The following is a 16287-nucleotide window of genomic DNA, read 5'->3' as shown; positions in this document are numbered from 1 at the left end:
AGGGTGGTGGACATCATAAGTAAGTTTTTTAATTGACACATTGATTGGCCAGGTGGTTGCCAGTGATAAGGAAGGTGTTTATGATACAGGGAGCTATATATGGAATGGTCAGATGATAGATCAATGGCAGATGGAATCCAACCCTGATAAATATGAGGTGATGCACATTGGAAGGAGGAACCAGACAGGGGAGTACTCGATGAATAGCAGCACTCTAGCAAGCTTGGAGAGTTCTCCTCCAGAGATCTCTGGTGTGACTGGACAGCTTAATAGGTTACTTAAGAAAATATTACGGACCATAGGCAAAACATTCATTCATCAATGTATGGATTACAAAAGCTCTACAGGACTTTGGTTGGACCAAGATGAAATACTGTGTGTAGCTCTGGGAAACACATTACAGGGAGGATGTGATTGCACAGGAGGGATTATGGAGGAAATTCAACCAGGGTACTCCCTGGGATGGGGCCTATCAACTATGAAGAGAAGCTGAATAAACATGTTTTTTTTTCTGTTTTGGCGCAGAGAAGGTGGAGCAGGATGAAATTGAGAAGAAGAATACAAGGGAAATGCACAGGGTGAATAGGCAACAGCCATTCCTTTTATTCAAAGGGTCAAGAACAAGGGATGATGATGTTAAAGTGATGGCTTTAAGGTTTAGGGAGACTGTGTGGAGTATTTTTCACACAGAGGGTGTTGGAGTTTGAAATACACTTCCTAAGAAGATAGTTATCGTGGGTAACCTCACAACGGTTAAAAAAGTACTTGGATGAGCACTTGAAGTGTCATGATATTCACAGCTATGGGCTTCTTGTGGGAAACTGGAATTAATGTAGATCATGCTGTATTTCTGGTGGTGCAGAGTCTACACTTCAGTGATTGTGTGATCAATCATTGAGCAGCTTTAGAGAGGAATTGATGGGTTTCCGAATAATACATTAACAAGGTAATAAGAGTAAATTGTAACAGCTTCTAAAAGTATGTCAATTGGGATGGTTAGCGAAAATAAGTGCAACTTCCTTATATCTGAAACAAGAAAATTGAGAACAGGGAAATGGCAGTGCTATTAAGCAATTATTTCAATTCCGTCTTCACATAAGAAAAGAAAAGCAATCAAAATCTTCCCAGTAACACCAGGAAAACAAATTCTGGTGAGAAAACGGGATGGAATGAAGTTAATATTCAAACAGTTTGGATGAATTATTGGCACTGAAAGTAATTGGGCATAAACAATGTCAACATAGTTTTATGAAATGGGAATCATAGTTGAGCAACTGACCTGCAGAAAACTTATGGAGAAGCTATGGGTGCAATGCATTTGTATTTTGAGAAAGATGCTTGATAAAGCTCCAAGCTGCGGTCGCAAAATCCACCTATCAGATTTGTGGCTAATAAATGGACATGGTTTTAGATTAGGACAGCTGACAGGAAACAGTGAGTAGGAATGAATTTATTTTTGGAGTGGAAAGCTTGAGCAATGTGGCAGGCACTGGTGTTTGGGCAACAGCAATTCACAATACATAGCAAAATATTGTTCGAGGGAATCAAATGTCATATTTCCAAGTCTGCCAAATGGACTAAACAATGTGTTGTAGAAAGTTTTATTTCTACTTAACTAATAATGAGACTCAACTCCAGCTCTCATTCAAAGCAGTTAATCTTGTTACTTGGTACCAAGGAAAGTGAGTGTTGATCTCCACCGAAACCCGACTCTGCTAACACAGTGCACAACAATCTCATTTATACAATTAACTGCAGAACAGGATGTTCCCGAGACATCTTGTGTTCATGGATTCACATATTGTAAGTTTACAGAAAACCAGCACTGCTCAAGATAACAGGAATGTTGTTTTACAGATGCCTTAATAATTACTTTTTCAAATGACCTTTGGCATGCAGCTACCATAGGGAGTGATGTACAGTTTGATTGAAACTCTATCTTATCAGTAACTGGGCTCTACAGGGATACAAGGGACATCTCTAATTCAGCCAAAAACTTATCGTGACAACATATCAAGAGATCCTTCTCTAGCTCTAGCCAAGATAACATGCACATAGTGATTACACAATCTGAGTAACTAACTCCCAACTTCTGCTAAGCTCATTAAAATCCTATATGCTAAACTAATTAAAATTCTTTCTCTATGCCATCAGTTTCTCCCATGGCTGCCTTACTGTCTTGGCCTAAATTCCCATTTACCCTTGCGATGTAAAATTTTTCTTCCACACTATGTCGGATTGTGAGTGGTGCGGAGGATGTCAAAATGCCCCAAGGTGAGTGAGGCAAGTAGACTGAATAGGCAAAAGTGTGGGAGATGAAGAGCAACGTGGATATATGTGACATTGGGCACTTTGGTGAGAGAAATAGAATGGCAGCTTACTGTTTAAAAATGGTTTGATTGAAAAATGTTGATCTATAAAGGGACTTATACGCCTTTTTAAAAATTTTTCTCCTGCACAAACCTAAAAGATCCCTGCAGGGCAGCGAATTCTGAAGCCAGAATTCAGTTCTGGGAATGGCATTGGCACACTGACCAGTGTACATAGACACCACCAAATGGGTAACTGTTACACTGAAAAGGATTTGGATCTCCTCATGCATGAGTCACTGAAAACAATATTGCACAGCAGAAAGCAGAAAGGAATATGAATGCTGCATTGGCCTTCATTTCAAAGAGGTTTGAGAACAGACATAAGCTGTACAGGGCCTTGGTGAGAACTCATCTCACACATTGTGTTGTATTGTGTGCAGTTTTGGTCTCCTTATTTACTAAAGGACAAAACTAACATTGAGGGACTGCAGTGAAGGATGACCAGAATGATTTTTGGCATGACAAGCTTGTTGTGTGAGCAGAGTTTGAGTCTACTGGGCCTGTATTCCCTGAGGTTGAGGAAAATGCCTGGAGATCTCAATGAATCACACAAAGCCCTGACAGGATGAGAAAGATTGGAAGCAGGGATGATAATTCGCCTGCTTGGGACATCTAAAACAAGGAGCCACAGTATTAGGTACAGACAGACCATTCTATAGTGATATCAAAAAGAATGTCTGCATTCACAGACTGGTGATTCTGGGGAATACTCCACCACATAAAGTTGTGGAAGCCAAGACCTTTAATATAAATAAGGATTTCTAGGCACTAAAAGATGGGGATGGAACAGGAGTAATTTGTAGAGGTGGACGATCATCCGTTATTATATTGAATTGAGGAAAAATAGCGATGGACTGAAGAGACTGCTGTAGTTCCAATTTTATATTTTTCTGATGGTTAATCACAATAAGGGATATGTACATTGTGTTGGAAATGTGCATTAAAGAGATGTTCACCCATGAACTAGAATGGGTGCAGACTCAATGTGTTGAGGACTGTTCCTTTCCCGTTATTTCTGTCCAGCCTGTGGGAAACCTCTGCAAATGTTGTCACAAGCTCTCAAATGTTAGGAAGGAGGACAGGACTGTTATACCCCTTTCCTTTCAACACTGAGGATAGGAATCTGCGTATTGTCCAGTTTTATGCCTTAAGACCTCGGAGCAGTTTGATAAAATTGAGAATCTTGTCTGGCCGTTTCAAAGACCAATGAGGAGTTCATCACATGTATGTTTGTCTGGAATCACTTTTGGCCAGACCGGGAAAGCACAGTAGATTTGGAATCTGAAAGTACGTTGGTGAAGCAGATTAATATTTACAAACGACATTGGCTTTGAGGTTTCTAATGCTCACACCAGAGTTGAGATCTTGATGTTTTATTAATTATTTTTAACGTCCCCCAACTGCCAGAGCATTAGCCTGGTCTACATTAGTAATCCCGTGACATTTCCACAACAGCAACAATTTGACATGGGCACCTATCGGAAACCACAGTGAGCAGCTTATTTCTGTGCTGCTTAACAGCTCTGTCAAAAAAAATTTTCACCAATTTGACGATTGTGATGAGACTGAGGGCATGGCAATTGGTCAGATTATAATTATTCTTCTTTTCAGGAATTAAATACAGGTATAGATTGGGCCTATGCAGGTTCCCGTGGCCACCCCTGAGCCTGTAGGAAGTGAGAGGAGCTAAAGGAGAAGTTGTTAAGGGTAAGGACAAGTTCAGTTTAGTGGATGACGGTGTTGGCGGAGAGGGATTGGTTGAGCTTGCGGGAAGGAAGAAGCAGGGGGCTTTTAGGCCGTCTGCATAGGGGACACAACTATACAGAGATTGGATGTCCATAGGTGAACATAAGGTGTTGGGGGCCAGGGAATTTGGAAGTCTTGGAGGAGGTGGAAGGCATTGGCGGTGTAGAAAGAAAGGATAGGCTCTTGGATAAAGGCCACCCCTTGGAGTATGGTTCAAAACACCTTCCCTCTCACCACCGCCAACCTACCACATCAAATTATCCTGTGTATACTGAGAGAAATTGAGCTACTGGGAACATCGGGGGCAGACCATCAGGGAGATGGAGCAACACTCCCAATGTCTGAATGGATCAGAGTGAAACCTACAATGCATACTGCACCACTACACCATGTAATCTGTTTCAATTTATGTAACACACAGCGTTTATTCTTCCTAAAAAAAATTCACAAGTTCACAGTTACCCATTGTTGTATTCCATTTGCCAAACTGTTGTCCATTACTTATCCATTTACAGATTCTCTATCTCCTCTTCATAACATTGATTCCTGCCAGTCTTGGAGTCATTGACAAATTTCTTTAGAATACATTTGTTCCATTTATCCACATCATTGATATAGGTTGCAAATAGCTAAGGACCCACTACTGGTTACTGTACCATTGCAGTCTATTCTTTTAAACTGATAAGGCTAATTTATCCCTGATTCTGGCTCATTAACTGGTCCTTCCCACATTCATATGTGGCAGCTTTGAAAGGCATGAGAAATAAAAAGATCTGCTCCAACTGCTGAGTCACAGGATCGAATGGCTGAATGACCTCATTCTGTTCTGTTTAAAACTCTTGATGGGTTGAATATTCTGCTTCAATCCAGATGCAGTTGTGAATAATGCTGAACAGACCACCTCTGACTTTATGATGGAGGGAAAACCATTAATGCTGCAGCGGCTGCTGGCCTACAGTGCCTCATGGATGCCCGGTTTCGATTTGCCCAGTCCTTTAGAAGTATGCCCTACATCGCAGGAAATACTGCCACCAAACACAGAGAATGGTATCTTCAATGTGAGGCTGAGACTTTCCCTCTGCCAGGACAGTGTGCTGGGTACTCCAACAGGGACAGATCCATCTGTGACAGAGATAGTAGGAATTGCAGATGCTGGATGAATACAGCAGGCCAAGCATCATCAGAGGAGCAGGAAAGCTGACATTTTGGGCCTAGAGCCTTCTTCAGAAGAAGGGATCTAGGCCCGAAATGACAGCTTTCCTGCTCCTCTGATGCTGCTTAGCCTGCTGTGTTCATCCAGCTCTTCACCTTGTTATCTCAGATTCTCCAGCATCTGTGATTCCTGCAATCTCTGAAGGTATTGACTTACTCTTCTTGTTTATGGGTGCAAAGTACCAGTTGAGTTGAGTTGAGTTAGGAGAGAGATTACCACCACGAGGCTGAGTGGATATCACCAAAACTGATGGACAGAAGGGCCTTTGTGATGTGGATCTTGATGACTCCATCACATTCTACAATTGACACTCCGCGGAACATTTATCACTGACATTTTTTGTGAACAGCCGGATGTCAGTTAATTGAAAAAAGATAAACATCCTGAGGGAAGAGATCCTGTTCCAGGGAGAAGGAGACACTGTTTCAAAGTCCCCTCAGGCAGTTAAAGGGGTGAATACATTTTCCCTGTGTTTACATTTTTTCACGATAGAGGATCGAACACAATTGAGACTAAAAGACAGAAATGTCCAACCTCTGTTTGCCTTCAAGAAAACGGGACAGAATTCTTCAGGGTGGAATGTTTACACCCTCTGTACTAGAAACTGGAAAGAAGTGTTCTGTGTCTGCCCTTGGGTGATCATGTATATGGAAATATTCTAGAAACCATCTATTCTTATGGATGTGTGTCTGTATGTTTGGGACAGAGTGCTTCTTGTGTTTTACATCACATCTGTTGTAAAAAATAAATTAAATCCTTACTGTTTGTTATTTCAGCTTCAAATTTTTCAAATAAATCAGTGATGCATTTGAAAATGTCACTGAGTCCTCAATAAAACTGGTAACTTTGCCTCCAGGTTGATGTATAATTTATTTGTTTTCCTTCCTCACAGTTAAGGTAGTGACAATCTACGTCCTGTTTTATAAAGATTGTGGATTGTCTCCATACGTCAGATGTTACCTGGGGGCCATGACAGTGGCAGATGTACTGGTCATTATCCTCAATCTGAAATTGAGACACATTCCCATTTTTTGTTGGGAACACTTTCATTTCTTGAAGTCCATCCCTGTGTGTAATATCCATGCAGTCCTGATTTATGCAGCCACCGACTGTTCTATCCAGTTCACTGTCACTTTAACCTTTGATTGATTTGTGGCCATTTGTTGCCAGAAGCTGAAAAGTAAATATTATAGTGAGAAAATGGCAGCTGTGGTTCTGGGAACAGTGACTGTGCTGAGCTGTTTAAAGAACATTTTCTGATATTTTATGCTCATAGCTCACTATCGACTGATGAGCCCTTCCTCGTTTTGTGATGTAAGAGTTGGTGTTTATCATTCTCATGTCTGGAACACAGTTGAGTTCCTCCACCACATTCTAAACCTGACACTCCCATTTATACTGATTCTGCTGCTCAATGTTTTCACCGTCAGACACATTTTAGTGACAGCAGAGCCCACAGGAGATTCTGGGCTCACACCAATGGGGATGCTCAGAATGACACAGAAATGTGAAATCACCAAAAAAATTCATCAATATTGTTTGTGATCTCGGCCAATTTTATCCTGTTATAGTCAATGTTTATGATGTATTCTACCTGGTCCCAGGTGGCATGGATTGGGTATTCATCTGCGTATCTAGATTGCTTTGGGCAGGAAATATGCTTGATGTTCAGCTCCTCAGCTGCTGCACAAGCAACACAATTTATGCTGTGGCCCAGATTAAGTTCAGACCGCATCTGAAGAATGTGGTGAAAATATCCCTGTACCAAAATTCAGCAATCAATCAAATTCAATCATTATTCAACCCATCCAGAATTTTCACATTTCATTTCAATGTTTCAGCAATGAAGCATCCTGTCGCTATGGGAAGAGACTGAGGGTAGTGCTGGTTTGTCCAACCTTATCCCATAGGCGGTTACAGGGACATACAACATAGAACATAGAACATAGAACACTACAGCGCAATACAGGCCCTTCGACCCTTGATGTTGCACTGACCTGTGAAACCAAATTAAAGCCCATCTGACCTACACTATTCCATTATTATCCATATGTTTATCCAATGACTATTTAAATGCCCTTAAACTTGGCGAGTCTGCTACTGTTGCAGGCAGGGCATTCCACATCATTACTACTCTGAGTAAACAACCTACCTCTGACATCTGTCCTATATCGATCACACCTCAATTTAAAGCTATGTCTTCTTGTGCTAGCCATCTCCATCCGAGGAAAAAGGCTCTAACTGTCCACCCGATCTAATCCTCTGATCATCTTGTATGTCTCTATTAGGGCATCTCTTATCCTTCTTCTCTCTAACTAAAACAGCCTCAAGTCCCTCAGCCTTTCCTCTTAAGACCTTCCCTCCATACCAGGCAACATCCTGGTAAATCTCCTCTGCACCCTTTCCAATGTTTCCACATCCTTCCCATAATGCAGCGACTAGAACTGTACGCAATACTCCAAGTGCGGCCGCACCAGAATTTTGTACAGCTGCATCATGACCTCACGGCTCCAAAAATCAATCCCTCTACCAATAAAACCGAACACACTGTATGTCTTCTTAAGAACCCTATCAACCTGGGTGGCAACTTTCAAGGATCTATGCACATTGACATCGAGATCTCTCTGCTCATCCACACTACCAAGAATCTTGCTATTAGCCCAGTATTCTGTATTCCTATTACTCCTTCCAAAGTGAATCACCTCACAGTTTTCCATATTAAACTCCATTTGCCACTTCTCAGCCCATCTCTGCAGCTTATCTATATCCCTCTGTAACCTGCAACATCCTTCCACACTATCCACAGCTCCACTGACTTCAGTTTCATCTGCAAATTTACTAATCCATCCTTCGATGCCCTCATTCAGGTCATTTATAAAAATGACAAACAGCAGTGGCCCCAAAACAGATCCTTGTGGTTCACCACTATTAACTGAACTCCAGGATGAACATTTCCCATCAACCACCACGCTCTGTCTTCTTCCAACTAGCCAATGTTTGATTAAAACCGCTAAATCACCCTCAAACCCATGACTCCATATTTTATGCAATAGCCTACTGTGGGGAACCTTATCAAACGTTTTACTAAACTCCGTACCCACCACGTCAACCAATTTACCCTCATCCACCTGTTTGGTCACCTTCTCAAAGAACTCAATAAGGTTTGTGAGGCATGACCTACCCTTCACAAAACAGTGTTGACTATCCCTAATCAAATTATTCCTTTCTAGATGATTACAAATCCTATCTTTTATAATCCTTTCCAACACTTCACCCACAACTGAAGTAAGGCTCACTGGTCTGTAATTACCAGGATTGTCCCTCCTCCCCTTCTTGAACAAGGGGACAACATTTGCTATCCTCTGAACAAGGGGACAACAAGGTGACATATTTCAATATTTCTCTTAACTCAGGGGCCAGTGCAAAAAGGCACCATTTCACTGACTGTGTCGATAACTTCAATTTGTTATTAATAAAAATGTACATTAAAAAGGGCCAAGCAGCAGGGCTAACAATAATGTTGTTTATCTTGGTGTTGAAGAAGCTGAGCTGGAGAGAGAGACTTGGCCCCAGGTCGTTGCCTTCAGGGAACGGGAGAGGACGGAGACCAAACTCAGGATTTGGGTTTAAGTCACTCTGACCTTGCTTTCATCTGTGGGTCATCCACTTTGACCTGGCCTCGACAGAATTCATCTCTCCCTCTTATTTCATCTCCCTCCGAATCTCATCATGATGTAACTCTCACTCTGATTCCGCATCCTTTTTTCTTCCTCTTTTTCACTGTCCCTCTCTCCTGCATTCTCCTTCACTGTCTCCGCCTTTTGCACTCCCTCTGCTTTCCAGTCTCCCTCTTTCTCAGTTTTCTCAAACTGTCCATGCCTCTCTTCATTTAATTGCCTCTCATCTTCCATTGCTGGGGGAGCTGTTTGGGTGGGGTGACAGGATGTTGCTAAGGACCATAGTATGGGTGAGGACAAAGCCTGTTGCTAAGGGAACAGTGCAGTGATGGTTCAGCAGCCCAGTGGTAGGGGAACAAAGTGGGTTAGGATCCCTGGCCTCTGTCAGGGGATTAGTGTTGGTGGTGGGGCTGAAGTTTGATGCCTGTGAAACAGTGTAGGATGGTACCACCGGCCATGCTGTGGGAAATGTCTAGGTGTGGGTCCACAGGCCACTGCCACGGGAAAAGTCTGAGCGTGTCAATCTGCTGATATTAAACATATGAGTAACTGAAGAACAAACAGTGAAAGCAACTTGTGATTGACACAGCTGTGCGATCACCCAAACAGCAGATCAGGTCTGAGCTGTACAGTCCTGCCGAGGGGAGCTGAGAGTGGAGGTGGACAATTAGAGTAATAACAGAAGGAGGCAGCTTCATAAATATTCCCGGAGTCAATGCTGAGAGAACACAGAACATCATTCCACTGACAAGGCGGAACTATTTGCTTCTATCCTTAACAAGAAGTATTGAGTTGATAACCCATCATTTCAATTTGGTTTGATTTATTATTGTCACATGCATCTAAGTACAGTGAAAAGTTTATTTTCTGTGCAGTACAGGCATACATAGAACATTACAGCACAGTACAGGCCCTTCGGGCCTCGATGTTGTGCCGTTTTGAATCTTCTTATCTTGGCCTGTTCCTGAGGACCTCAGTGTCACAGATGTCTTGAACTAATTTGTCTCACTTCAGTAATATTACAAAAGGATTGAGTGGTACTGGATATTGCAAAAACTGTAGGCCCTGACAACATTTCAACAATAACAGTGAAGGCCGATGTTCCAGAACTGACCAAGTTGCAAGCCAAGCTGTGCCAGGGTATCTGCAACTCTGTCATCTACCCAGCAATGTGGGAAATTTCCCAGCAACATTCTGAGCACAAAAGACAGTAAAAAGCCCCACTGAGTTAATGTGCATCCCACCTTTCCATAGCCACTGATATGATTGAAGGGAAATGGACATTGCTCTTAAGCACCACATTCTCAACAATAAGCAGCTCACTGACATCCTGTTCCTTCTAATGTTAGCTGTCTTTGGTCATAGTCTCAGTTTGCTTCTCCTATTAGATTTATCACCTTCCTTCCAAACCTTCTGGCAAGAAGGTGGCATTCAACCACAATTACATCAAACATGACCTTTCTGAATCTTGGGGCAGATTCGGGGAGATAGACAGCCAGACGTAAAGAAGGAGAGAGAGGGGGCAGAGGGATGGAGAGAGTGAGAGAAAGAGAGAGATGGAGAGGGGGTGGAAGGGTAGGAAACATCAGTGAGAAAGTGGGATTTACCCGGCTAATGTCAGGAAGGTTCTGAATGTGTTTAATAAACTCATGATCATTTGTGCGGCGTCCACTCATACAACAGGTACACGTAATCACTTGATGCATATCTGTGAAATGGTCAAAAATCACACAACACCAGGTTACAGTCCACCTAGTTTATTTGATAGCATAAGCTTTTGGAGCCTCACTTCTTCTTCAGGTGTTAATGCAAGAGGCAGCATCAGACACAGAATTTATGAGTGAAAGATCAAAGGGTCACACCACTGAGAAGGATGTATTAAACAAACCTAAGATGCTGTTAAATCTTCAATCAAATAGAAGTTTTTAATTGATTAATACGTATGTGTAAATCCCCAAATTCCTTACAAGTCGATGTCCTGACAAAACTAAAGGTTTTATCCGTGTAAAGAAGACGTGACACTTTAGGTCAGACAATGCACGTAAGGTTTGAGACCTTGTTTAGAATCTGTTTGTGCTTTCAGGAGCAAAAACAAAGAGGCAGGGAAAGGTCAGCAGGTCTGGCAGCATCTCATTTGGAATCAGACTGGTTTTATTCCTAAGTTTGAAATTTATAAAGTGCCACCTTGACTAACTACCTGCAAATCTTGAGAACAAAAGAGAATGTTTCTGAAAAATGCGATTTTCACCCCAAAACTTCATGTGTGTGTGTTGGGGTTGGGGGCTTGTGGTGGGGAGAGAGACAGAGTGTGTGTGTGTGCGCGTGCGTGTGTGTGTTGGGGGGTGAAGAGGTAGACAGAGCTAGGAATTGACTGGTTGAACTTGGATTTGGCTGTTTCTGTGTTCTGTATCTGCCTGACAGAGAGACTGAGAGAGCATAAGTACTGCTGGAATCTCAGTGCCAGTTTTGAAATTTTACCAACTCCTCCCTGAGGCAGCCCCAGGCTGAAGCAAACCCCAGGAGCAAGGTCTGTCTCTAATGGGAGAGAGGGGAGGATGAGAAACCATCAAGAGAGAGAGACAGCTGTATATCACAGTAATAGTGAGTATTTCCTCTTCAGATTCTGTCTTTTCTGAATTCCTGTCTGTCTCTGACTGACTTCTCCTCCTTCTCTCTGTCTCTTGCTCTCTCTCCTCTCTCTTTGTATCCCTGTCTCTTTCTCTCAAAGTCTCTCCTGTTGTCTCTTCTTTGGTCTTTCTCTCCTGGGCGTCTGTCGCTCACAGTCAATGTTTCTATCAATATTTCATTCTCCCTGTCTCTCACTGACAACCTCTCTCTTCGTCCCCTCCCTCCTTCTCTCTTTTTCCCCTCCATCCATCCTTCTCTCTCTGCCTTTTCCTCTCTTGGTCTGCATTTTTTCTGTCTCTTTTTTCTCTGGCCCTATTTTTTTGGCCCACTTACCACAAAATTTGGTCTCAATCCAAATTTGCCAAATATGCCCACCAAATATACCCCTCACCAATATGCCCCATGAATGTGTCACCCAGTTTTGAGCTACCTATATACACCCCTCATTTTACATCCTGGCCCTCCTCCATTTTCTGCTGCCCCAATATTGCCCACAACACGTTTCTTTGCCACCCCGTTTTGCCCCTCTCTTTACCTCTATCAGAGGTGTATCCCGCACTTTTGCCCCACCCTCACAGTATATCACCCCATCCCCAAATCATGAGCCCCAAAACAATATTCATCCATCAGATATTGCATTCCCCCCCAATGCAAATGTTTTGGCCCCACTTGCCAAACATTATTCCCTTGAATTTTGTGTTTCGCCCATTTCAGCTCCTCCCAAAATATTGCCCCCAAAGTTTGTCCTCCATCCCAATTTTGCAATACCTTCCCGTTACTTTGTGTCGCATCAAATATTGTCCACCACACATTATTACCCACTTTTAAAAACTTTCTCCACCCTGAGGTTTACACCACAAATATTTTGCCCCTCTCAAAATCTTTCAGTCTTGGTTACCAATTACCTGCCCGTGCAGCTTCAACCCCAGTTCCTTCACAACACCTTCCACCATATATAAATGCCGCTCTGTATAAGACCCCCATCCCCTTTCCCCTCCCATTCACACAGTCCCTGCCCCAGACCCGGGGACTGGAGAGAACAGTGTGTACAGCCAGAGACTCACTGGTCTTTTCATTGGCAACCTTACTGTACAACAAGATCCCAGTCCCCAGGCAGACACCCCCTCACTGTTTATCTATTAACCCCTGCCCCATTTTAGTTCTGAGAGAATGGGGGTGGGGTAAGATTCAGATGGATGGGGCACAGGAAGATCCCACTGCATTACCCATGGGGGAGACAGAGAGCAAGAAAGAGCGAGAGAGAGAGAGAGATCGAAGGAGAGAAGAGCAGAAAGATATCTTTGAAAGTGGGAGATGAAGAGGCAGAAAGCAGATTGCAGATATAATGACACTTAGGCAGAAACAGCAAGATCCCACAGGTCAGAGAGAAAGAAAGGTCTGGACAGAGGTGAACAGGAAAAGTTGGAGATTGGAAAGACTGAGCAATAAAACAGTTCCTAAAAAAACTTGGTGAGGGGAGGGGGAGAACGTCAGGGAGAGGAAGTCAGGAAGATGGATCTGAGAGAGTTGGGGGAGGATGAATGGGAATGTGGAGGCAGAGAGTAGGCAGTGAAATCCGTGGGATCAGACTGTGCAGCAGCCCCCTTTTTGCCCCTGTGTCTCCCCCACTCCCACAGCCCAGAGCTCACATAGTTGCAGAATCAACTTCAGAGATGTCTTGAGCCCCAAAATTTCTCTTTCTCTCTCTGCCCACCTCTGTGGTTTCAGCTCTTGTCTGAGGATTCTGCACACAAAACAATTTGATTCTCTCTGTCACTGCATCATCCCAAGTTTCAGCTCTCGGCTAAATCTCCTCCGGGGTGGAAAGACTGCAAAAGTAATGAAAATTGATTAAAATTTTAAAAATCTAGCACCAAAAGCACAGCAAGATCCCACTGCTGGCTGAACTTAGACAATCTGAAATTCTCCCCCACCCCAGCACAGCAAGGCCCCACTGCTGGTTTGAATTTCCACAAACTGACACTTTCACTCACACCACACCACCAGCACAGCTCCTGATATTAAACTTAGAGAATGGAGAAAGGGGAGGTGTCTCAGACTGCCTCAGGACTTTCCAGTGTTTCTGTTTGAGTGGAAGGGCAGGAGAAATATTTGGTCCAAAGGCTGGGATTCACCCCCAGAGCCTGTATGTCTCCCTTTGTGTGCCCATGCAGCAAATCTGTCAGAAATGTACCCAGCAGGGATAGTGAGAGAGCGATAGAGACAGATATTGATCAGATCAAAGCCAGTACATTTTAAAGCAAAAATAAAGAGACACAAAGCACAATCTAATCACTGAGTGGCTTCCCAAATCTCCCCAATTTATCAGCACTTTCGCCCGATTTTAAATAGGAGCAGATTTTAAATGGGATCAAGAGGCAAATGCTTTCGGACTGCCTCGGGGTTTACTTTCTGAGAGGCTGGGCAATGACTCAGCGGTGCAGAGTTACTCTCAGAGCCTGTGCTTTTCCTTCCATCTCTCTCTCTCTCCCACCCTCTGTGTTTAACCTGCTCCTCCAGCTGCGTTTCTGACACTCCAGGGGTTGGGGGTTGAGGGGTGGGTAAGAGAAAAATAACAAGTCCAATGCCCCATTCATCAGGCACAGTCCACATGCCTACCTCTTCTCGGTTTGCTACTGTTTCTACATGAAATATCAATGATGATCCTTCCACTGGTTCCTGTCACTTCTCTCTCTCCCCCGACTCTCTCTCTCTTCCACTCCTCTCTCCTTCTGTCTCTCTCTCTCTCCCTCCCTCTCCTTACCCCCTCCCTGTCCATTTCCAACTCTCCATTTCTGCTCAGCTTTCTAGTGTTCTCGAAAATCAATCTTTTCTCTCACGCCCTCGCTCACTCCACTTCCTCTATGTTTTCATAGCAATGCCGTCTCTTGCCTCACATTTGCCGTGGGTTCCGATTTCCCTGCTGTTTTTTGTAGATATTCACAACATCAATGTCACATTTTGGAGAGTGAGGAGATGATGAGAGGTAGGGTGCTTGGTCTGGAGGGAAAACGAGGTACGATACACCCCATCCACTATCAGACCATCAGCAAACACAGCCTGGGGCCCCGTCGACAGGAGTGTGATGATGATCCACAGGTCAAGAATCCACAGCAAGATCCCACAGGCAGCCATTTGCGGGACAGTAAGGGATTCCTTCAATAGCCCGTTGGAGCCCATCCTCCGAGCAACTCAGCACCCCCATAAAGAAAGGGGTTTGACGCTGGAGTGAAGGACATACTGCACAGCAAGATTCCACCACCTGTCCCCAGATGCACCCATACCACACACACTGCTGGAGGTTGAAGCTTTCTATACCTTCACCGCCCATGTTCAGCACCCGTCCACCGCCACCTCATCTGAATTTGGAAAGCGTGACCCACTGATATTATAAAAGAGAAAGCTGCAGACAATCACTGCATAGCAAGATCCCACAGGCTGCAATGTGAAAACAGGCCTCTCCCCAACTGAGTCCACCAGCAAATACTACACTTCCCCATTGAAAATTTAAGCTGGGCTCAGACTGAAACCCCTCACCCCCTCTCCCCCAGATCCTGCTCATAACCCCACCACACTCACCTCTTTTCCCTTTTCGCTCCTAAACCTCCTTCATCACTCCCACACTTCCTGCTGTGCAGGATCCCAAAAGCAGCAAAATATAAACACGGCCATACATTGATGAAAGGGTTTATTCTCATTCTGGACATTGGTCTGGAGGGAGTCGGGGGGGAGGGGTGCATCATAGCCTATGGTTTCTGCCCCTTTGAAATACTGAGCCCCACTCCCTCCTCCCCAGTCCCAGTCCCACAGTCTGCACCGACTTTCCCCACTCACTCACCGCTCTTCCCAGGTCCAAAGCCTCTCAATTCCAATTCCCTCCTCCCAGACCAGAAACAGGAACAACGTTCCAGTCAGTGCGAGCAATTCCCTTCGTTCACCCCCCCCAAACCTCACAGACAGACTGATAGGGGTCAGGAAGGGGGAGTGGAATGTGGGACAGTGGGATCCCACTTCCTTTTCACATCCTGACACACCCCAGCCACCCACCCTCCTTCCCTTTAAAATTACAAGTCCCAGGGGAGTTTTTCCCAAATATTCTGCGGTGAAATACAGAACATAGTTGAATGGAGAGGCAGGGAAATACAGCCCTACCCTACTCCCCGTTTTTGCCCTCAGCTTGCCAATAAACTCTATTTGAGTCGTGGCTGCACCTTCCACTTGGCCCTGGTCACCTCATGGCCCTCTCTGAAACACTCCCACAATGATTCACAAAGCCTCACACAGGATCAAGTGCCTTGATTTCCCCCTCTCCACCCGTCAGACCTCACACACAATGCCCAGAAGGGGTTAAAGTTGGGATAATGGAGCAACTGCACATCCCACATGCAGCCTCACTGCATTCTAACAAAATCACATCACACACACAGTTAGAAAACAGGGTGCAAAGGTTGAGATACTGTCACCTCCTCCCATCACGTTTGTTCATCCTTCCGATTTCTCTGTCTGTCTCGTTCTTTCTAACCCAGGCTGTCATCCTCACTCATGTGCTGTGAACTATTTCTCCTTAAGTTTCAGTGTTCAATGACTGGAGACCCTCCTCCATCACCCCCTCACCCTCCAGCCATGGTATCTACTCCCTGGCCTAACATCC

Source organism: Stegostoma tigrinum, chromosome 15 (genome assembly GCF_030684315.1).
Source record: "Stegostoma tigrinum isolate sSteTig4 chromosome 15, sSteTig4.hap1, whole genome shotgun sequence".
NCBI lineage: Eukaryota > Metazoa > Chordata > Chondrichthyes > Orectolobiformes > Stegostomatidae > Stegostoma > Stegostoma tigrinum.
This window is presented reverse-complemented; position numbering follows the sequence as displayed.